Source organism: Amia ocellicauda, chromosome 7 (assembly GCF_036373705.1).
Source record: "Amia ocellicauda isolate fAmiCal2 chromosome 7, fAmiCal2.hap1, whole genome shotgun sequence".
Taxonomy (NCBI): domain Eukaryota; kingdom Metazoa; phylum Chordata; class Actinopteri; order Amiiformes; family Amiidae; genus Amia; species Amia ocellicauda.
The window spans coordinates 26,563-50,075 of record NC_089856.1 but is presented as its reverse complement, the minus strand read 5'-3'; the positions used below and the strand labels follow the sequence as shown (position 1 = coordinate 50,075).

The window sequence follows — 23,513 nt, the reverse complement described above, 5'->3', positions numbered from 1 at the left end:
AATCAAATACCTGTGCCCCAAAACACACAACCTTTATACTATGTAACTGTTTTAGCTGATTGAATATCCTAGAAGGCACTGGCTGAATTAATTAATGTAAAGGCCATATGTCACAGCTTCACCTGATCCTACCTTAGTTCACCACCAGAGGTCCCTCTCTCCCGAATACTAAACCCTGTCTCTCACATTCCCTAGCACCAGGATCAATCATCCACTTAACATTCCTTTCACCCATGTGCACTTGTTCCATCTTTCTCCTCTCCTGTTATCTGCTCCCCTCCACAGAGTATATATTCCCCTCTGTTCCTCAGGCACTTTCCGAAGTCTTGCATTCTCTTTAGCAGCATTTCTGAGCATTTACCCTATCTTTGTAGCTTACCGGTGTTTTGACCATTGCCTTCTCGTTCTTGACTACCTCTCTTGGATCTCCTTGTCTAGCCTGTTTGCTCAATCGATTGACCCTTGGACTGTTCCTGTTTTTGCCTTCTGGATTTCCCCTTGTTGGATTGTTTGCCTGTCTTCCATCTTATTAGTGAGCCTGCAATTGGATCCACTATCCTTGTCCCTGAGGTCGTTACACCATAGCTGATTGAATAATTCTAAAGACAGTAGTCGATTTAAATAACCAAAAGACAATCACTGATTGAAATAACCTCCAAGACAGAAATGCATTAGGAACTAATAATTAAAGTAGCCCCCAGAAGAGGGTAAATACAAGCTAATGATTGCTTAACAGACAAAACTGAATTAGCAACATTAAATCATTAATAATATAAAGAAAATAAAGAAAGTACATCTTCCCTCTACAATTTACACTCAAAGGATAGTAACTTAACTGCCACTCTGTTCTAGTGGCTCCTCAACATCTGCATTTGGATTTGCTGTAATTCATTTTGAGTATTTGGACCAGATGTGCTGCACCTGGAGATTTAGGAACACCGTAGTTGCTACATTCAAATGTGTAACGAGCACTGTGGATTGGGTCATGTTTTGTAGCTATTCATTGACAGAACTAGAAGATGCAGAGCTAATAGAACTTCTTCTAAATTACAACAATTCGGGGCTATTATACCTCTTCTAATGAGTCCTCTTGCACTGTGTATACGTTGCCAGCTGATCCTGAGGATGCTGCTGTCAAGGAAGTGAAGACTGGCATACTCACTGTTACTGAGGACGAGGAGCAACCACGACCACCCAATGAAATCGACAGAGCCCTGCTGATGGAGAGCAGGTGATCATGCATGACCTTGGTGACTTGCCAAATGCATTCGCCATCGTAATAGGACTCCTGTACTGTACAAACTTAATATGGACAACCCCAGATAACTCAAGTATACATTTGAGGGGATACAGTGCTTATTCTTGGGAATTGGTACAGACAGCTGTACTGCAAGAGTTCATTCGCTGAAGAACAAGCTGCTACAGAGATCCTGCAGGTTCTGGAACTCTGGACCAAACTCCTCAATGTTTTGCATCGATTTTCCTTCCAGTTGTAAAAGTCAACAATAAAAGTGATCTAATGAACATTTGTTTTTTGGGAGAGCACATTTCCACGTTTTAAACATTGAAATAATTACATTATTTTGCAAAGGTGACTGTGCCTCCCCATAGTTTACTAAAACAAAAGAGCAATGTGTTTGACAATTTTCTGTCATTGCTCCAGGAGGCTCACTTTGACAAAGCTCGAGAACCCCTGCCTTAAAGCTGTGCTCTCACCAGCATAGCAACATCATACAGTTTTTGCTCTTTCAAATATAATACAATTGATTGATGTTATCTTCAGGGCAGGTACAACGTGTCACACAAATACAGCCTTTTGCTTCCTGAGGAGCAAAGTAATTTGAACAACATTTGGTTACATAAATGTGACAACTAAAGTAGTCTATCATGTCTCCGCCCAAATGTACATCCATAGGTAGCCCTTTGGGGAGATAATATTGACATTCGGGTTGGTTGGTACACATGAGGGTTGTGTATTAGCCACCTGACAGGAAAAGTCAATAATAGGTATAGCATGGTCTCAAAAAAGACAGGACAACATTACAAGAAATTAAAAATTAATATATTCTGCTCATTTAAATAAGCTTAGTAATAGGAGCAAATCATGTGCAAAATAACACTAGTACTGCAATAAATACACTGCACATCATCAGCTCACTATTTCAAAATATGACCACATACTATCACAGTTAACTAGCCATCTGTGATGCAGAGAAATGAAGAAAGAAAGGGAGTGTGGTGATGATTCTGAACTAACTTCACACCAAAGGATTGTATATTCTCTTTGAATTCCTTCTAAACTAAGTGTGCTTGTTGTGATAGAATGACATCCATTGCTGAGTTTTCTAATGATTTTATCAAATTACTTTTTCTTTCCAAAGAACCGTCATAGCCTTTTTGAAGCGTAAAACTGAAACTATTCAATATTTCACAATGAATTGAGCATTCATTTAGCAATTTAGTTAATCTACATTAACTTTCAACATTTTTCCAGAATGTATGAGCTTTTATATTAAATGCAAGAAAACGTTTGTGATGTACTATGTACATCATTTTAACCATAATAGGAGCTTATATAAGCATAATAGGAATATATCATATATATACTATATATATATATATATATATATATATATATATATATACACACACACATATCTAAGGATGACAGTCTTGAATAGCTTAGTTTCCTCCTAATCATTTTCATAAAAGCATCTTTAAAATTATCATATTTTCTTGAGGGGTATTGGAACATTCAATTCACCTCTTAACATTCTCAGGATGGGAAAGAGCCAATGAAGTATTAATCTCCAACTGTAATAATGCTTTAGCTTCCACCCAATATTGTGATTTTGTTTGTAAGGAGTTTCCTACAGGACCCAGATTCCTACAGAGTGTTCATACATATTCTTGATAAATAGGTATTCTTTCATTACCATCATTCATTAAACCTAATAAATCTGTGAGTGATGTTATTTTTAACGGAGTGTGAGAATAACTTGAAAGCCATCTTTTAGTGTATGGGAGTGTGTTTATGCACAAACAATGTGACACTGGTGTAATGGTCTTCCTCATTGGAATATCCTGTATGTTTTGTGATGTTTGATGAAACTCTGCTGAAAGATGAGAAATGATCCCACTTTGACAACACGCCACGTCTCAGCTGCTTTGCTTCAGAATTATGCAAACTATTACGTCACAACCCCTGTGGCTGCAGGATGAGGGAGTGAGGTGTGAGTTCTCCTGCATAAAGAGAGAGACTCTGCTGCTCAGCACGACAATACTGACCCACCCAGAGACACCATGAAGACTATGACCATCCTGTTCATCGTTGGCGTGCTCTACAGCAGTAAGTGAAACCTATGACAAATCATCGTCAATAACTCTGTATTGGGCCTAAATGGATTGATTGACAGTGGAATATTGAACTGAGAAGGCAATGTAGACTTGTCCAAAATAACAGCCATCAATGTGAAGATAACATTGTAAACAGAAATTATCAAGAGCTCTTGTAACAGGCAGCCCTAAAATTATACAATGTCTTAAAAATTGTTTAAAAAGTTGAAGCTATGGTTTATGTAGTTTTTCGGAAACTCTGTACAGACTCCAGCATAAAGAAAGCCACCCATTGTGTCTGTGTCAGTCAAGTGCTGTATTGATTCCACACTAATCTGCTTTAAATGCTCTTCTTTTCAGTTTCAGCTATAGGTGTACTGGCCTGTGGTGAAATGCAGCCAAAAAATAATCCAATCTTCAGATTTTATTCAGGCGTGTAATGAGGTAAGTAGACTGAAAAGATTCATTATTATTATTATTATAATTAATAATATTTGTATGCTTTATCTGCATCATATGCCTTTAACAGTGGTTCCTGCAGGTGTATACAAGAAACCCTTAACCACAATTCTCAATTTCAAAGAAAAAGCTGTCTGTTTGCTGTTGTTATATGTAATAAATACTAAATAAACAACAACATGTTCTTTACACATAGTCCCCATGAACTGCATAGGCGTTTTTAAGAGATCATGTTCAGAGTTGGAAATTAGTTCTCAGTAATCTTTTTAAGGAGGAGAAAGAGAGAGGGTCACGGGTGGTTCAGGGACCTTGAGTTTTATTATTATTATAACTGATTTGTCTGTGCCGTTCTTTTTCTAGAGTTCATCGGAGGCTGCAGTAATCAAGACCATTCCAGCCATGCTCTATTGAACCAAGAAACTGTGTAATCGCCTGTATACAAGAATCAGTGAGAAGGCTGTTTGACTAAATAAAATCCCTGTCCACAGAACTGTGTTCCTGTCTGTCATTTCCAGTGCTGAGACCATCCTGTGTCTGTAAGGAAGGGTGTTGACAATGTTGTGTCACTGTACACTCATAGAACTGGGCTCACACGACATTGTGCAGCAGTGGCGGCTGGTGACTCAAACAATTGGGGTGGACAGGAGGAGAACCAATACACTGCGTCATGTTATTTAATACTAGTTGGCTACTTAGCTCTACTTTCTTATGTTCCGGTTGTGTTATGTTCTTATGTTCAAATGTAGCAATAATCCAACTAGCAACCTAATGCAGACTTACTATACAACTAAGATAAGGTAATGCACCCAAAGATTATCCCCATCTTATCCCCATCTAAGGAACAAATATCACATTATCATGTATCATATTACAACACAAAGGATGAATATAAAAAAGGGGCCAGGATAACGAGAGGGAAAGACACATGTAAACACTGCGGGCTCTGGATGGGGATGAACCTCGTGTGTCACTAGAGGCCTGTCAGTCCCATTAGCGGTGACACAGCACCCAGTACGTTACAGTGGGAAGTTTTCACAACACCCTCTGATTTAAAAAGCCAACACTAGCAAGCTACTATAAAAGAAAGGGAAACGTAAATCTGAAAAGTCTAAATGTGGTTCGCAATTTGCACTTATAATTTTTATTTTCTAATGTGGTACTGTATCTATCGCTGTCTATCGCTTTACCACCAGTTCGTCACACTCACGTACGATACAATGGTAGAGAACTGAAGATGAAATTTGGAAATTATCATTGGATGAACACGATGTCAATATTGTATTCTGGTTGTTGATTGGTTATGGAGGACGTCCTCCCTTGGAGCATCATTTTACGTGTTTTGGCATTAAATTGATAGAAGAGATCCCACCCTAAGGAGGACAGCAGGAGCCCGTCCTCCTCTGCCCCCCACCACCACTTCACACAAATGAAGCATTTTAATCAGAATGTCAATAAGGTTTTTTTCCAAGGAAGAGAAAAATTATTTTATAAATGATACTGAGATTTGGTAATGGTTTAATTCAACCAATTACTCTTTTTTATAGCTTGATTTCACTCTTGCCTCTCACAAATGGAGGAGGAGCAACCTCCTCTGCCTCTGTAGACCAGCCTCTTCTGTGTGCAGCCTTTTCAAAATCAAACAAGAACTTCGCTGTACGATTCTTGAAGAAACTCTGGCCAATTTGACGTCATAGGTGTACTTTGTCAAAGTCACACTAAATATTGTATTCTCTCACTTTACTGATTTCTGGAGACCCACATTGTTTTTTGTTGCCCTGGATAAGGGCGTCTGCCAAGAAATATAAATAATAATAATAATAATAAAAAAGTGGCTCCTGTAGTCTGTGGCATTGAGTTTTCAATGTTGCCTATAAACACTTTGGATGTTTTTATTGTTAATGTAAAAAGTAAGGAAAGCACACATTTGCTATCAACATTGATTTCAATTATTTGAAGCATTGAATAAGCTTAGCTGGTGCCTCCTTGAAATCATATTATAAATTCTTGTTTGTGGAAAAACAATATTAACATTTCAATAAGCTCTATAAAAACGAATAGAAAAACATCTCCGGATCTACTCTTGCTTCATCACAGGGCATTTCAAAATGTTCATTATTACAATCATAACTAAGGCCCTACCAAATTCAAGACCATGAAAACGTGTCACGGACCGTGAAATATGATCTCATCCGTGAAATGTTAAAAAAAACATGAAATCCAATGTAGTAGTGTTACATGTTCCAGACGCGATTCATATTCTGTTTCGTTAAGTAGAAGAAAGAAAGGTGATTAATTAATTGACAGTTTTTAGATGCAAATAACACTCAGCTCTCAACTCACTGATTGGTAGATATGGGCATCTGGGGTGGGTTTATATCATAGTAATTTCAATTCGTAGTCTACCGTAAAAAAAGTGAAATTATTTCAAAATGAGTGTCCAAAGCAAGTCAAAAACCTCTACAGTGATTACTGCAGCAGATCGTGTCAAAGAATTTGGAAGTCAGATTCTACATGCCGATGGTGGTATACCGTTTTGTACAAGCTGCAATGTTTCGTTGGATCACACGCGACGGGCATCGATTCGGCGCCACTTAGATTCAGAAAGTCATCGAAGCACAAAGAGGCCAGCAGATTGCAATGCATTGGCAAATGTCAAGGTAAGAAAACAAGAAACTATTTCATAACTTTTTAAGAAGACGACACACAGCTCTGACAGCCGTCATCTCGCTACAATGGAACTTGTGGATGCATTTGCAAGTGCTAATATACAGTTGGAAAAACTTGGTCACCCACAACTGCGTGAATTCATTCAAAAGAATGTCATTCAATGTCATTGAATTTCATTCAAAATGCAGGTTGTTTACCATGAGCAAAGAAACTACGACAGGATTACCTTCCTAAAGTTTTTCGTGAACATTTTGAGGAAATTAAGTCTCTAATTAATTTATGCGAGTCTTTTGGAATAGTTAATGACGAGTCCACTGACGATTGAACTACGTTCTGCATGTTCTGTTTGATTGTATTTGTGACAGGACTGAAAATGTACAAATGAAATCGGGGGGATCAAGAAGTTGCACTCGCCAGTAATTACTTGGGATTCGTGGTTTCGAGCTGTACAGTACCATGCAGCTCACCTGAAGTACTAATCTGAGTTTGTCTCAGAAGAGCTAGCGCTCACCCCGAAAACATAGATTTTAACAGAACTTTCAACCCTTCTAAACAATGCTCTCCTGAACGAGGAAATTCAGTTTGTTGCAACACATGCCACACGACTGATGGACTTAATCACTTGGTTCGAATTTTGCCATGTCACGATCCATGAAGCTTACAACAAAGCAATGGATCTGCTGTCCTGGGCTGAAGCACAGTCAAGCGACAATCACTCCAACAATGCTGAATAAAATGTCAGTGCTCAGCAGGTGTTTTGGGGCATGGTAAAGAAACTAAAGAAATAAACTATTAATGCTACGGCAAAGAGTCAAGTGATACAGAATACAAATCTGAATGGTTTCAACAACTTGCATCACAGATCCTAAAAGCTGTGCGTATTTTTGACCGCACAAATACAAGTGTTGTGGGTGGATTTCCCATGGCTTAATACAATTCCTGGCTTTGACAAGAACTGTAGGCTATAGATTCCTGCTTATAAAAACATTGCTAAAGAAGCCGACTGTAGTTTGCCTGTGCTCCAGTTTTGGAACTCAGCTGAAAGCATAATCCCCCACCTGGCAAGGCTGGCTCGGCACTGTCTATTAATTCCAACAAACTCCGTGGATGCAGAGAGAGCTCTGTCTAAACACGGACAGGTGTTTGCAGCACAGAGACAGGGAATGAAGAAAGAGACAGTTGCAGGATGCTCCATGCTCACTGACTTCTGTACATTCACCGTTTTCACACTTTCTTTATATACTGTAAGTATAATTAATAACACGTGCTTATGTTATATTAAGGGCTCTTTATATAGGCTATTAATTATTTTTTTCTCAATACATACAGGCCTATATGTATTTTAATTACTTTGTTACAACACCGTGAAATGTATGATTTAAATATGCGAGACCGTGAAAGTTAAGATTTTTCCAGGGGTATGACCGTGAAATGTATGGCAAACCACCGTGAATTTGGTAGGGCCCTAATCATAACATAAGAACATGAGAAGGTGTCCAATCGAGAGGAGGCCATTTGCCCCATTGTGCTCGTTTGGTGTCCATTAGTGACTAAGTGATCCAAGGATCCTATCCAGTCTCATTTCGAATGTGCCCAAGTATCTAGCTTCAACCACATTGCTGGGGAGTTTGTTCCAGATTGTGACAACTCTGTGTGAAGAAGTGTCTCCTGTTTTCTGTCTTGAATGCCTTGAAGCCCAATTTCCATTTGTGTTCCCGGGTGCGTGTGTCCCTGCAGATCTGGAAAAGCTCCTCTGGTTAGATGTGGTCGATGCCCTTCATGATATTGAAGACTTGAATCAAGTCCCCAGGTAGTCTCCTCTGTTCCAGGGTGAAAAGGTTCACTTCCCTCAGTCTCTCAGTTGGACATTCCCTTCAGACCTGGAATAAGTCTGGTTGCTCTCCTCTGAACTGCCTCTAGAGCAGCAACATCTTTCTTGAAGTGTGGAGCCCAGAACTGTACACAGTATTCCAGATGAGCTCTAACTAGTGCATTGTACAGTCTGAACATTACTGCCCTACACTTTTGACAATATACCCTAACGTTTTGTTTGCCTTTTGTATTGCTTCCCCACATTGTTTGGATTGGGAAAATGAGGAGTCCACGTAGACTCCTAAGTCTTTCTCATGCGTTACTTCTTCCAGTTCAATTCCTATAATTCCTATTTGTATAGTGTAATTACAGTGGACATTTTTATTGCCTGCATGTATTACCTTGCACTTGTCCACATTGAATTTCATCTGCCAGGTGTCGGCCCACAACTGAATATTATCCAAGTTCCTCTGAATAGCCTGTGCTGCCGAGATTGTATCTGCTGAGCCACCTATTTTAGTATCATCTGCAAATTTGACAAGTTTGCTAACTATCCCAGAGTACAGATCATTAATATAAATTAGAAACAGCAAAGGCCCTATTACTGATCCCTGGGGAACTCCACTAACAACCTCACTCCAGTTAGAAGCAACTCCTCTAATCAACACCCTCTGTTTCCTATACATCAACCAGTTCATAATCCATCTACTTACATTACTCTGAATGCCTACAGCTTCCAATTTGAGGACCAGTCTTTGGTGTGGAACCTTATCAAAAGCTTTTTGAAAATCTAAGTATATCATACCACATGCTTTCACATGATCTACAGCTGCAGTTGCATGTTCAAAAAATTCTAATAAATTAGTAAGACATGATCTGCCTCTTCCAAACCCATGTTGACTACCTCCAAGAATACCAAGAATGGTTTTCATTAAGATGCTCCTCTATTTTCTGTCTAATCATTTTTTCCAACATTTTACAGGTGATGCAGGTGAGACTGACTGGTCAGTAATTTCCTGGCTCAGTTTTGTCCCCTTTCTTGTGGATTGGTATGACATTTGCTGTCTTCAGGTCCGTTCGCACATCCCCTGTTCTAAGTGTAATTTGAAATAATTGACTTAGCGACCTATAAATAAATTCCCACATTTCTTTAAGTACTGTTGGAAATATACCATCCGGCCCAGGAGATTTGTTGGTTTTTAATTCTGCTAGTCCCTTTAGTACCTTCTCCTCATTTATCCTGATGTCTCTTAGGATTTGCCTGGAATTATTGTTGACTGTGGCATGTCATCTGTCTTTTCTTTTGTAAAAACCTCTGTGAAATTCTCATTTAGAACATTTCCCACATCTTGTGCATTTTATAAGATACTTCATTTCTTGCCTTTTATCTGTTTCACTTCCTCCTTTATTGACCTCTTGCTGTTGTAGTATTGAATAAAAGCTCTTTCCATTAGCTTTAGCTCCAAGAGCTAGGTTTCTTTCTATTTCCCTCTTTGATCCCTTTCTTAATATCTCTTTCAAGGTCATACATATTCTATGTATTTTGTTTCGTCTCCATCCCTTTTGTTTGCGCTATACAACATTTTCTTTCTCTTGATATTTTTTTGCATACCTCTATTAAACCATTTTGGCCAATGTTGTTTGGTCCTCAATTTCCTAAGTTTTGGTACAAACACATGCAGAATGCCAGAATATTATACTTCCAACTCGTAACTAATTAAAATATGGGCTTGTGAAGTATCTTTTTAGAGAGCTAGGTTTGTTGCTGATGTTGAACTGTTTGATGTGTTGATGGGTGATGGTCAGCATTCTTCAGGCAGCAGATGTTTATCAAAGACATTGATGTAAGTCCTTAATCAAATACCTGTGCCCCAAAACACACAACCTTTATACTATGTAACTGTTTTAGCTGATTGAATATCCTAGAAGGCACTGGCTGAATTAATTAATGTAAAGGCCATATGTCACAGCTTCACCTGATCCTACCTTAGTTCACCACCAGAGGAACCTCTCTCCTGAATACTAAACCCTGTCTCTCACATTCCCTAGCACCAGGATCAATCATCCACTTAACATTCCTTTCACCCATGTGCACTTGTTCCATCTTTCTCCTCTCCTGTTATCTGCTCCCCTCCACAGAGTATATATTCCCCTCTGTTCCTCAGGCACTCTCCGAAGTCTTGCATTCTCTTTAGCAGCATTTCTGAGCATTTACCCTATCTTTGTAGCTTACCGGTGTTTTGACCATTGCCTTCTCGTTCTTGACTACCTCTCTTGGATCTCCTTGTCTAGCCTGTTTGCTCAATCGATTGACCCTTGGACTGCTCCTGTTTTTGCCTTCTGGATTTCCCCTTGTTGGATTGTTTGTAAATCATTAATAATATAAAGAAAATAATGAAAGTACATCATCCCTCTACAATTTACACTCAAAGGATAGTAACTTAACTGCCACTCTGTTCTAGTGGCTCCTCAACATCTGCATTTGGATGTGCTGTAATTCATTTTGAGTATTTGGACCAGATGTGCTGCACCTGGAGATTTAGGAACACCGTAGTTGCTACATTCAAATGTGTAATGAGCACTGTGGATTGGGTCATGTTTTGTAGCTATTCATTGACAGAACTAGAAGATGCAGAGCTAATAGAACTTCTTCTAAATTACAACAATTCTGGGCTATTATACCTCTTCTAATGAGTCCTCTTGCACTGTGTATACGTTGCCAGCTGATCCTGAGGATGCTGATGTCAAGGAAGTGAAGACTGGCATACTCACTGTTACTGAGGACGAGGAGCAACCACGACCACCCAATGAAATCGACAGAGCCCTGCTGATGGAGAGCAGGTGATCATGCATGACCTTGGTGACTCTCCAAATACATTCGCCATCGTAATAGGACTCCTGTACTGTATAAACTTAATATGGACTACCCCAGATAACTCAAGTATACATTTGAGGGGATACAGTGCTTATTCTTGGGAATTGGTACAGACAGCTGTACTGCAAGAGTTCATTCGCTGAAGAACAATCTGCTACAGAGATCCTGTAGGTTCTGGAACTCTGGACCAAATTCCTCAATGTTTTGCATCGATTTTCCTTCCAGTTGTAAAAGTCAACAATAAAAGTGATCTAATGAACATTTGTTTTTTGGGAGAGCACATTTCCACGTTTTAAACATTGAAATAATTACGTTATTTTGCATAGGTGACTGTGCCTCCCCATAGTTTACTAAAACAAAAGAGCAATGTGTTTGACAATTTTCTGTCATTGCTCCAGGAGGCTCACTTTGACAAAGCTCGAGAACCCCCGCCTTAAAGCTGTGCTCTCACCAGCATAGCAACATCATACAGTTTTTGCTCTTTCAAATATAATACAATTGATTGATGTTATCTTCAGGGCAGGTACAACGTGTCACACAAATACAGCCTTTTGCTTCCTGAGGAGCAAAGTAATTTGAACAACATTTGGTTACATAAATGTGACAACTAAAGTAGTCTATCATGTCTCCGCCCAAATGTACATCCATAGGTAGCCCTTTGGGGAGATAATATTGACATTCGGGTTGGTTGGTACACATGAGGGTTGTGTATTAGCCACCTGACAGGAAAAGTCAATAATAGCTATAGCATGGTCTCAAAAAAGACAGGACAACATTACAAGATATTAAAAATTAATATGTTAATCCTAATCCTTATCCTCCTAATCATTTTCATTAAAGCATCTTTAAAATTATCATATTTTCTTGAGTTGTATTGGAACATTCAATTCACCTCTTAACATTCTCAGGATGGGAAAGAGCCAATGAAGCATTAATCTCTAACTGTAATAATGCTTTAGCTTCCACCCAATATTGTGATTTTGTTTGTAAGGAGTTTCCTACAGGACCCAGATTCCTACAGAGTGTTCATACATATTCTTGATAAATAGGTATTCTTTAATTACCATCATTCATTAAACCTAATAAATCTGTGAGTGACGGAGTGTGAGAATAACTTGAAAGCCATCTTTTAGTGTATGGGAGTGTGTTTATGCACAAACAATGTGACACTGGTGTAATGGTCTTCCTCATTGGAATATCCTGTATGTTTTGTGATGTTTGATGAAACTCTGCTGAAAGATGAGAAATGATCCCACTTTGACAACACGCCACGTCTCAGCTGCTTTGCTTCAGAATTATGCAAACTATTACGTCACAACCCCTGTGGCTGCAGGATGAGGGAGTGAGGTGTGAGTTCTCCTGCATAAAGAGAGAGACTCTGCTCCTCAGCAGGACAACAGTGACCCACCCAGAGACACCATGAAGACTATGACCATCCTGTTCATCGTTGGCGTGCTCTACAGCAGTAAGTGAAACCTATGACAAATCATCGTCAATAACTCTGTATTGGGCCTAAATGGATTGATTGACAGTGGAATATTGAACTGAGAAGGCAATGTAGACTTGTCCAAAATAACAGCCATCAATATGAAGATAACATTGTAAACAGAAATTATCAAGAGCTCTTGTAACAGGCAGCCCTAAAAATATACAATGTCTTAAAAATTGTTTAAAAAGTTGAAGCTATGGTTTGTGTAGTTTTTCGGAAACTCTGTACAGACTCCAGCATAAAGAAAGCCACCCATTGTGTCTGTGTCAGTCAAGTGCTGTATTGATTCCACACTAATCTGCTTTAAATGCTCTTCTTTTCAGTTTCAGCTGTAGGTGTACTGGCCTGTGATGAAATGCAGCCAAAAAATAATCCAATCTTCAGATTTTATTCAGGCGTGTAATGAGGTAAGTAGACTGAAAAGTTTCATTATTATTATTATTATAATTAATAATATTTGTATGCTTTATCTGCATCAGACGCCTTTTACAGTGGTTCCTGCAGGTGTATACAAGAAACCCTTAACCACAATTCTCAATTTTAAAGAAAAAGCTGTCTGTTTGCTGTTGTTATATGTAATAAATACTAAATAAACAACAACATGTTCTTTACACAGAGTCCCCATGAACTGCATAGGCGTTTTTAAGAGATCATGTTCAGAGTTGGAAATTAGTTCTCAGTAATCTTTTTAAGGAGGAGAAAGAGAGAGGGTCACGGGTGGTTCAGGGACCTTGAGTTTTATTATTATTATAACTGATTTGTCTGTGCCGTTCTTTTTCTAGAGTTCATCGGAGGCTGCAGTAATCAAGACCATTCCAGCTGTGCTCTATTGAACCAAGAAACTGTGTAATCGCCTGTATACTAGAATCAGTGAGAAGGCTGTATGACTAAATAAAATCCCTGTCCACAAAACTGTGTTCCTGTCTGTCATTACCAGTGCTGAGTCCATCCTGTGTCTGTAAGGAAGGGTGTTGACAATGTTGTGTCACTGTATACTCATAGAACTGGGCTCACACGACATTGTGCAGCAGTGGCGGCTGGTGACTCAAACAATTGGGGTGGACAGGAGGAGAACCAATACACTGCGTCATGTTATTTAATACTAGTTGGCTACTTAGCTCTACTTTCTTATGTTCCGGTTGTGTTATGTTCTTATGTTCAAATGTAGCAATAATCCAACTAGCAACCTAATGCAGACTTACTATACAACTAAGATAAGGTAATGCACCCAAAGATTATCCCCATCTTATCCCCATCTAAGGAACAAATATCACATTATCATGTATCATATTACAACACAAAGGATGAATATAAAAAAGGGGCCAGGATAACGAGAGGGGAAGACACATGTAAACACTGCGGGCTCTGGATGGGGATGAACCTCGTGTGTCACTAAAAGCCTGTCAGTCCCATTAGCGGTGACACAGCACCTAGTACGTTACAGTGGGAAGTTTTCACAACACCCTCTGATTTAAAAAGCCAACACTAGCAAGCTACTATAAAAGAAAGGGAAACGTAAATCTGAAAAGTCTAAATGTGGTTCGCAATTTGCACTTATAATTTTTATTTTCTAATGTGGTATCTATCGCTGTCTATCGCTTTACCACCAGTTCGTCACACTCACGTACGATACAATGGTAGAGAACTGAAGATGAAATTTGGAAATTATCATTGGACGAACACGATGTCAATATTGTATTCTGGTTGTTGATTGGTTATGGAGGACGTCCTCCCTTGGAGCATCATTTTACGTGTTTTGGCCAATAACAGATTAGCATGGAAATAAAGTACATTAAATTGATAGAAGAGATCCCACCCTAAGGAGGACAGCAGGAGCCCGTCCTCCTCTGCCCCCCACCACCACTTCACACAAATGAAGCATTTTAATCAGAATGTCAATAAGGTTTTTTTCCAAGGAAGAGAAAAATTATTTTATAAATGATACTGAGATTTGGTAATGGTTTATTTCAACCAATAACTCTTTTTTATAGCTTGATCTCCCTCTTGCCTCTCACAAATAGAGGAGGAGCAACCTCCTCTGCCTCTGTAGACCAGCCTCTTCTGTGTGCAGCCTTTTCAAAATCAAACAAGAACTTCGCTGTACGATTCATGAAGAAACTCTGGCCAATTTGACGTCATAGGTGTACTTTGTCAAAGTCACACTGAATATTGTATTCGCTCACTTTACTGATTTCTGGAGACCCACATTGTTTTTTGTTGCCCTGGATAAGGGCGTCTGCCAAGAAATATAAATAATAATAATAATAATAATAATAATAATAATAATAATAATAATAGATAGTAATAATAATAATAATAATAATAATAATAATAATAATAATAATAATAGATAGTAATAATAATAATAATAATAATAATAATAATAATAATAATAATAATAATAATAATAATAATAATAAAAATGTGGCTCCTGTAGTCTGTGGCATTGAGTTTTCAATGTTGCCTATAAACACTTTGGATGTTTCTATTGTTAATGTAAAAAGTAAGGAAAGCACACATTTGCTATCAACATTGATTTCAGTTATTTGAAGCATTGAATAAGCTTAGCTGGTGCCTCCTTGAAATCATATTATAAATTCTTGTTTGTGGAAAAACAATATTAACATTTCAATAAGCTCTATAAAAACGAATAGAAAAACATCTCCGGATCTACTCTTGCTTCATCACAGGGCATTTCAAAATGTTCATTATTACAATCATAACTAAGGCCCTACCAAATTCAAGACCATGAAAAACGTGTCACGGACCGTGAAATATGGTCTCATCCGTGAAATGTTAAAAAAAACATGAAATCCAATGTAGTAGTGTTACATGTTCCAGACGCGATTCATATTCTGTTTCGTTAAGTAGAAAAAAAGATAGGTGATTAATTAATTGACAGTTTTTAGATGCAAATAACACTCAGCTCTCAACTCACTGATTGGTAGATATGGGCATCTGGGGTGGGTTTATATCATAGTAATTTCAATTCGTAGTCTACCGTAAAAAAAGTGAAATTATTTCAAAATGAGTGTCCAAAGCAAGTCAAAAACCTCTACAGTGATTACTGCAGCAGATCGTGTCAAAGAATTTGGAAGTCAGATTCTACATGCCGATGGTGGTATACCGTTTTGTACAAGCTGCAATGTTTCGTTGGATCACACGCGACGGGCATCGATTCGGCGCCACTTAGATTCAGAAAGTCATCGAAGCACAAAGAGGCCAGCAGATTGCAATGCATTGGCAAATGTCAAGGTAAGAAAACAAGAAACTATTTCATAACTTTTTAAGAAGACGACACACAGCTCTGACAGCCGTCATCTCGCTACAATGGAACTTGTGGATGCATTTGCAAGTGCTAATATACCGTTGGAAAAACTTGGTCACCCACAACTGCGTGAATTCATTCAAAAGAATGTCATTCAATGTCATTGAATTTCATTCAAAATGCAGGTTGTTTACCATGAGCAAAGAAACTACGACAGGATTACCTTCCTAAAGTTTTTCGTGCACATTTTGAGGAAATTAAGTCTCTAATTAATTTATGCGAGTCTTTTGGAATAGTTAATGACGAGTCCACTGACGATTGAACTACGTTCTGCATGTTCTGTTTGATTGTATTTGTGACAGGACTGAAAATGTACAAATGAAATCGGGGGGATCAAGAAGTTGCACTCGCCAGTAATTACTTGGGATTCGTGGTTTCGAGCTGTACAGTACCATGCAGCTCACCTGAAGTACTAATCTGAGTTTGTCTCAGAAGAGCTAGTGCTCACCCCGAAAACATAGATTTTAACAGAACTTTCAACCCTTCTAAACAATGCTCTCCTGAACGAGGAAATTCAGTTTGTTGCAACACATGCCACACGACTGATGGACTTAATCACTTGGTTCGAATTTTGCCATGTCACGATCCATGAAGCTTACAACAAAGCAATGGATCTGCTGTCCTGGGCTGAAGCACAGTCAAGCGACAATCACTCCAACAATGCTGAATAAAATGTCAGTGCTCAGCAGGTGTTTTGGGGCATGGTAAAGAAACTAAAGAAATAAACTATTAATGCTACGGCAAAGAGTCAAGTGATACAGAAAACAAATCTGAATGGTTTCAACAACTTGCATCACAGATCCTAAAAGCTGTGCATATTTTTGACCGCACAAATACAAGTGTTGTGGGTGGATTTCCCATGGCTTAATACAATTCCTGGCTTTGACAAGAACTGTAGGCTATAGATTCCTGCTTATAAAAACATTGCTAAAGAAGCCGACTGTAGTTTGCCTGTGCTCCAGTTTTGGAACTCAGCTGAAAGCATAATCCCCCACCTGGCAAGGCTGGCTCGGCACTGTCTATTAATTCCAACAAACTCCGTGGATGCAGAGAGAGCTCTGTCTAAACACGGACAGGTGTTTGCAGCACAGAGACAGGGAATGAAGAAAGAGACAGTTGCAGGATGCTCCATGCTCACTGACTTCTGTACATTCACCGTTTTCACACTTTCTTTATATACTGTAAGTATAATTAATAACACGTGCTTATGTTATATTAAGGGCTCTTTATATAGGCTATTAATTATTTTTCTCAATACATACAGGCCTATATGTATTTTAATTACTTTGTTACAACACCGTGAAATGTATGATTTAAATATGCGAGACCGTGAAAGTTAAGATTTTTCCAGGGGTATGACCGTGAAATGTATGGCAAACCACCGTGAATTTGGTAGGGCCCTAATCATAACATAAGAACATGAGAAGGTGTCCAATCGAGAGGAGGCCATTCGCCCCATTGTGCTCGTTTGGTGTCCATTAGTGACTAAGTGATCCAAGGATCCTATCCAGTCTCATTTCGAATGTGCCCAAGTATCCAGCTTCAACCACATTGCTGGGGAGTTTGTTCCAGATTGTGACAACTCTGTGTGAAGAAGTGTCTCCTGTTTTCTGTCTTGAATGCCTTGAAGCCCAATTTCCATTTGTGTTCCCGGGTGCGTGTGTCCCTGCAGATCTGGAAAAGCTCCTCTGGTTAGATGTGGTCGATGCCCTTCATGATATTGAAGACTTGAATCAAGTCCCCACGTAGTCTCCTCTGTTCCAGGGTGAAAAGGTTCACTTCCCTCAGTCTCTCAGTTGGACATTCCCTTCAGACCTGGAATAAGTCTGGTTGCTCTCCTCTGAACTGCCTCTAGAGCAGCAACATCTTTCTTGAAGTGTGGAGCCCAGAACTGTACACAGTATTCCAGATGAGCTCTAACTAGTGCATTGTACAGTCTGAACATTACTGCCCTACACTTTTGACAATATACCCTAACGTTTTGTTTGCCTTTTGTATTGCTTCCCCACATTGTTTGGATTGGGAAAATGAGGAGTCCACGTAGACTCCTAAGTCTTTCTCATGCGTTACTTCTTCCAGTTCAATTCCTATAATTCCTATTTGTATAGTGTAATTACAGTGGACATTTTTATTGCCTGCATGTATTACCTTGCACTTGTCCACATTGAATTTCATCTGCCAGGTGTCGGCCCACAACTGAATATTATCCAAGTTCCTCTGAATAGCCTGTGCTGCCGAGATTGTATCTGCTGAGCCACCTATTTTAGTATCATCTGCAAATTTGACAAGTTTGCTAACTATCCCAGAGTACAGATCATTAATATAAATTAGAAACAGCAAAGGCCCTATTACTGATCCCTGGGGAACTCCACTAACAACCTCACTCCAGTTAGAAGCAACTCCTCTAATCAACACCCTCTGTTTCCTATACATCAACCAGTTCATAATCCATCTACTTACATTACCCTGAATGCCTACAGCTTCCAATTTGAGTACCAGTCTTTGGTGTGGAACCTTATCAAAAGCTTTTTGAAAATCTAAGTATATCATATCACATGCTTTCACATGATCTACAGCTGCAGTTGCATGTTCAAAAAATTCTAATAAATTAGTAAGACATGATCTGCCTCTTCCAAACCCATGTTGACTATCTCCAAGAATACCAAGAATGGTTTTCATTAAGATGCTCCTCTATTTTCTGTCTAATCATTTTTTCCAACATTTTACAGGTGATGCAGGTGAGACTGATTGGTCAGTAATTTCCTGGCTCAGTTTTGTCCCCTTTCTTGTGGATTGGTATGACATTTGCTGTCTTCAGGTCCGTTCACACATCCCCTGTTCTAAGTGTAATTTGGAATAATTGACTTAGCGACCTATAAATAAATTCCCACATTTCTTTAAGTACTGTTGGAAATATACCATCCGGCCCAGGAGATTTGTTGGTTTTTAATTCTGCTAGTCCCTTTAGTACCTTCTCCTCATTTATCCTGATGTCTCTTAGGATTTGCCTGGAATTATTGTTGACTGTGGCATGTTATCTGTCTTTTCTTTTGTAAAAACCTCTGTGAAATTCTCATTTAGAACATTTCCCACATCTTGTGCATTTTATAAGATACTTCATTTCTTGCCTTTTATCTGTTTCACTTCCTCCTTTATTGACCTCTTGCTGTTGTAGTATTGAATAAAAGCTCTTTCCATTAGCTTTAGCTCCAAGAGCTAGGTTTCTTTCTATTTCCCTCTTTGATCCCTTTCTTAATATCTCTTTCAAGGTCAACATATTCTATGTATTTTGTTTCGTCTCCATCCCTTTTGTTTGCGCTATACAACATTTTCTTTCTCTTGATATTTTTTTGCATACCTCTATTAAACCATTTTGGCCAATGTTGTTTGGTCCTCAATTTCCTAAGTTTTGGTACAAACACATGCAGAATGCCAGAATATTATACTTCCAACTCGTAACTAATTAAAATATGGGCTTGTGAAGTATCTTTTTAGAGAGCTAGGTTTGTTGCTGATGTTGAACTGTTTGATGTGTTGATGGGTGATGGTCAGCATTCTTCAGGCAGCAGATGTTTATCAAAGACATTGATGTAAGTCCTTAATCAAATACCTGTGCCCCAAAACACACAACCTTTATACTATGTAACTGTTTTAGCTGATTGAATATCCTAGAAGGCACTGGCTGAATTAATTAATGTAAAGGCCATATGTCACAGCTTCACCTGATCCTACCTTAGTTCACCACCAGAGGTCCCTCTCTCCCGAATACTAAACCCTGTCTCTCACATTCCCTAGCACCAGGATCAATCATCCACTTAACATTCCTTTCACCCATGTGCACTTGTTCCATCTTTCTCCTCTCCTGTTATCTGCTCCCCTCCACACAGTATATATTCCCCTCTGTTCCTCAGGCACTTTCCGAAGTCTTGCATTCTCTTTAGCAGCATTTCTGAGCATTTACCCTATCTTTGTAGCTTACCGGTGTTTTGACCATTGCCTTCTCGTTCTTGACTACCTCTCTGGGATCTCCTTGTCTAGCCTGTTTGCTCAATCGATTGACCCTTGGACTGTTCCTGTTTTTGCCTTCTGGATTTCTCCTTGTTGGATTGTTTGTAAATCATTAATAATATAAAGAAAATAATGAAAGTACATCATCCCTCTACAATTTACACTCAAAGGATAGTAACTTAACTGCCACTCTGTTCTAGTGGCTCCTCAACATCTGCATTTGGATGTGCTGTAATTCATTTTGAGTATTTGGACCAGATGTGCTGCACCTGGAGATTTAGGAACACCGTAGTTGCTACATTCAAATGTGTAACGAGCACTGCGGATTGGGTAGCTATTCATTGACAGAACTAGAAGATGCAGAGCTAATAGAACTTCTTCTAAATTACAACAATTCGGGGCTATTATACCTCTTCTAATGAGTCCTCTTGCACTGTGTATACGTTGCCAGCTGATCCCGAGGAGCAACCACGACCACCCAATGAAATCGACAGAGCCCTGCTGATGGAGAGCAGGTGATCATGCATGACCTTGGTGACTCTCCAAATACATTCGCCATCGTAATAGGACTCCTGTACTGTATAAACTTAATATGGACTACCCCAGATAACTCAAGTATACATTTGAGGGGATACAGTGCTTATTCTTGGGAATTGGTACAGACAGCTGTACTGCAAGAGTTCATTCGCTGAAGAACAATCTGCTACAGAGATCCTGTAGGTTCTGGAACTCTGGACCAAACTCCTCAATGTTTTGCATCGATTTTCCTTCCAGTTGTAAAAGTCAACAATAAAAGTGATCTAATGAACATTTGTTTTTTGGGAGAGCACATTTCCACGTTTTAAACATTGAAATAATTACGTTATTTTGCATAGGTGACTGTGCCTCCCCATAGTTTACTAAAACAAAAGAGCAATGTGTTTGACCATTTTCTGTCATTGCTCCAGGAGGCTCACTTTGACAAAGCTCGAGAACCCCTGCCTTAAAGCTGTGCTCTCACCAGCATAGCAACATTATACAGTTTTTGCTCTTTCAAATATAATACATTTGATTGATGTTATCTTCAGGGCAGGTACAACGTGTCACAAAAATACAGCCTTTTGCTTCCTGAGGAGCAAAGTAATTTGAACAACATTTGGTTACATAAATGTGACAACTAAAGTAGTCTATCATGTCTCCGCCCAAATGTACATCCATAGGTAGCCCTTTGGGGAGATAATATTGACATTCGGGTTGGTTGGTACACATGAGGGTTGTGTATTAGCCACCTGACAGGAAAAGTCAATAATAGGTATAGCATGGTCTCAAAAAAGACAGGACAACATTACAAGAAATTAAAAATTAATATGTTAATCCTAATCCTTATCTTCCTAATCATTTTCATAAAAGCATCTTTAAAATTATCATATTTTCTTGAGGTGTATTGGAACATTCAATTCACCTCTTAACATTCTCAGGATGGGAAAGAGCCAATGAAGCATTAATCTCCAACTGTAATAATGCTTTAGCTTCCACCCAATATTGTGATTTTGTTTGTAAGGAGTATCCTACAGGACCCAGATTCCTACAGAGTGTTCATACATATTCTTGATAAATAGGTATTCTTTAATTACCATCATTCATTAAACCTAATAAATCTGTGAGTGATGTTATTTTTAACGGAGTCTGAGAAGAACTTGAAAGCCATCTTTTAGTGTATGGGAGTGTGTTTATACACAAACAATGTGACACTGGTGTAATGGTCTTCCTCATTGGAATGTCCTGTATGTTTTGTGATGTTTGATGAACTCTGCTGAAAGATGAGAAATGATCCCACTTTAACAACATGCCACGTCTCAGCTGCTTTGCTTCAGAATTATGCAAACTATTACGTCACAACCCCTGTGGCTACAGGATGAGGGAGTGAGGTGTGAGTTCTCCTGCATAAAGAGAGAGACTCTGCTCCTCAGCACGACAACACTGACCCACCCAGAGACACCATGAAGACTATGACCATCCTGTTCATCGTTGGCGTGCTCTACAGCAGTAAGTGAGACCTATGACAAATCATCGTCAATAACTCTGTATTGGGCCTAAATGGATTGATTGACAGTGGAATATTGAACTGAGAAGTAAACGTAGACTTGTCCTAAATAACAGCCATCAATGTGAAGATAACATTGTAAACAGAAATTATCAAGAGCTCTTGTAACAGGCAGCCCTAAAAATATACAATGTCTTAAAAATTGTTTAAAAAGTTGAAGCTATGGTTTATGTAGTTTTTCGGAAACTCTGTACAGACTCCAGCATAAAGAAAGCCACCCATTGTGTCTGTGTCAGTCAAGTGCTGTATTGATTCCACACTAATCTGCTTTAAATGCTCTTGTTTTCAGTTTCAGCTGTAGGTGTACTAGCCTTTGATGAAATGCAGCCAAAAAATAATCCAATCTTCAGATTTTATTCAGGCGTGTAATGAGGTAAGTAGACTGAAAAGTTTCATTATTATTATTATTATAATTAATAATATTTGTATGCTTTATCTGCATCATACGCCTTTAACAGTGGTTCCTGAAGGAGTATCCAAGAAACCCTTAACCACAATTCTCAATTTCACAGAATAAGCTGTCTTTTTGCTGTTGTTATATGTAATAAATACTAAATATACAACAACATGTTCTTTACACAGAGTCCCCATGAACTGCATAGGCGTTTTTAAGAGATCATGTTCAGAGTTGGAAATTAGTTCTCAGTAATCTTTTTAAGGAGGAGAAAGAGAGAGGGTCACGGGTGTTTCAGGGACCTTGAGTTTTATTATTATTATAACTGATTTGTCTTTGCCGTTCTTTTTCTAGAGTTCATCGGAGGCTGCAGTAATCAAGACCATTCCAGCCGTGCTCTATTGAACCAAGAAACTGTGTAATCGCCTGTATACTAGAATCAGTGAGAAGGCTGTTAGACTAAATAAAATCCCTATCCACAAAGCTGTGTTCCTGTCTGTCATTACCAGTGCTGAGACCATCTTGTGTCTGTAAGGAAGGGTGTTGACAATGTTGTGTCACTGTACACTCATAGAACTGGGCTCACACGACATTGTGCAGCAGTGGCGGCTGGTGACTCAAACAATTGGGGTGGACAGGAGGAAAACCAACCCACTGCGTCATGTTATTTTACACTAGTTGGCTACTTAGCTCTACTTACTTATGTTCCGGTTATGTTATGTTCTTATGTTCAAATGTAGCAGTAATCCAACTAGCAACCTAATGCAGACTTTCTATACAACTAAGATAAGGTAATGCACCCGAAGTTTATCCCCATCTTATCCCCATCTAAGGAACAAATATCACATTATCATGTATCATATTACAACACAAAGGATGAATTTAAAAAAGGGGCCAGGTGAACGAGAGGGAAAGACACATGTAAACACTGCGGGCTCTGGATGGGGATGAACCTCGTGTGTCACTAGAAGCCTGTCAGTCCCATTAGCGGTGACACAGCACCCAGTACGTTACAGTGGGAAGTTTACACAACACCCTCTGATTTAAAAAGGAATAGCAAAA

At 38.9% G+C, this 23,513-nt stretch overlaps 3 long non-coding RNA genes across 3 annotated transcripts; all 3 read left to right on the top strand.

The window, feature by feature from the left end:
- The first annotated feature begins 3,235 nt into the window (after window positions 1–3,235).
- On the top strand, window positions 3,236–4,285 carry LOC136753996 (uncharacterized). The gene is made up of 3 exons (XR_010817474.1): window positions 3,236–3,349; window positions 3,697–3,780; window positions 4,156–4,285. It is a non-coding gene; the product is annotated as an uncharacterized LOC136753996 (long non-coding RNA).
- An 8,194-nt stretch (window positions 4,286–12,479) lies between these two features.
- LOC136753995 (uncharacterized) lies at window positions 12,480–13,550 on the top strand. The gene is made up of 3 exons (XR_010817473.1): window positions 12,480–12,614; window positions 12,962–13,045; window positions 13,421–13,550. It is a non-coding gene; the product is annotated as an uncharacterized LOC136753995 (long non-coding RNA).
- Window positions 13,551–21,865: 8,315 nt separating this feature from the next.
- LOC136753994 (uncharacterized) lies at window positions 21,866–22,934 on the top strand. Its single transcript, XR_010817472.1, has 3 exons — window positions 21,866–21,999; window positions 22,347–22,430; window positions 22,806–22,934. It is a non-coding gene; the product is annotated as an uncharacterized LOC136753994 (long non-coding RNA).
- Window positions 22,935–23,513: the final 579 nt, after the last annotated feature.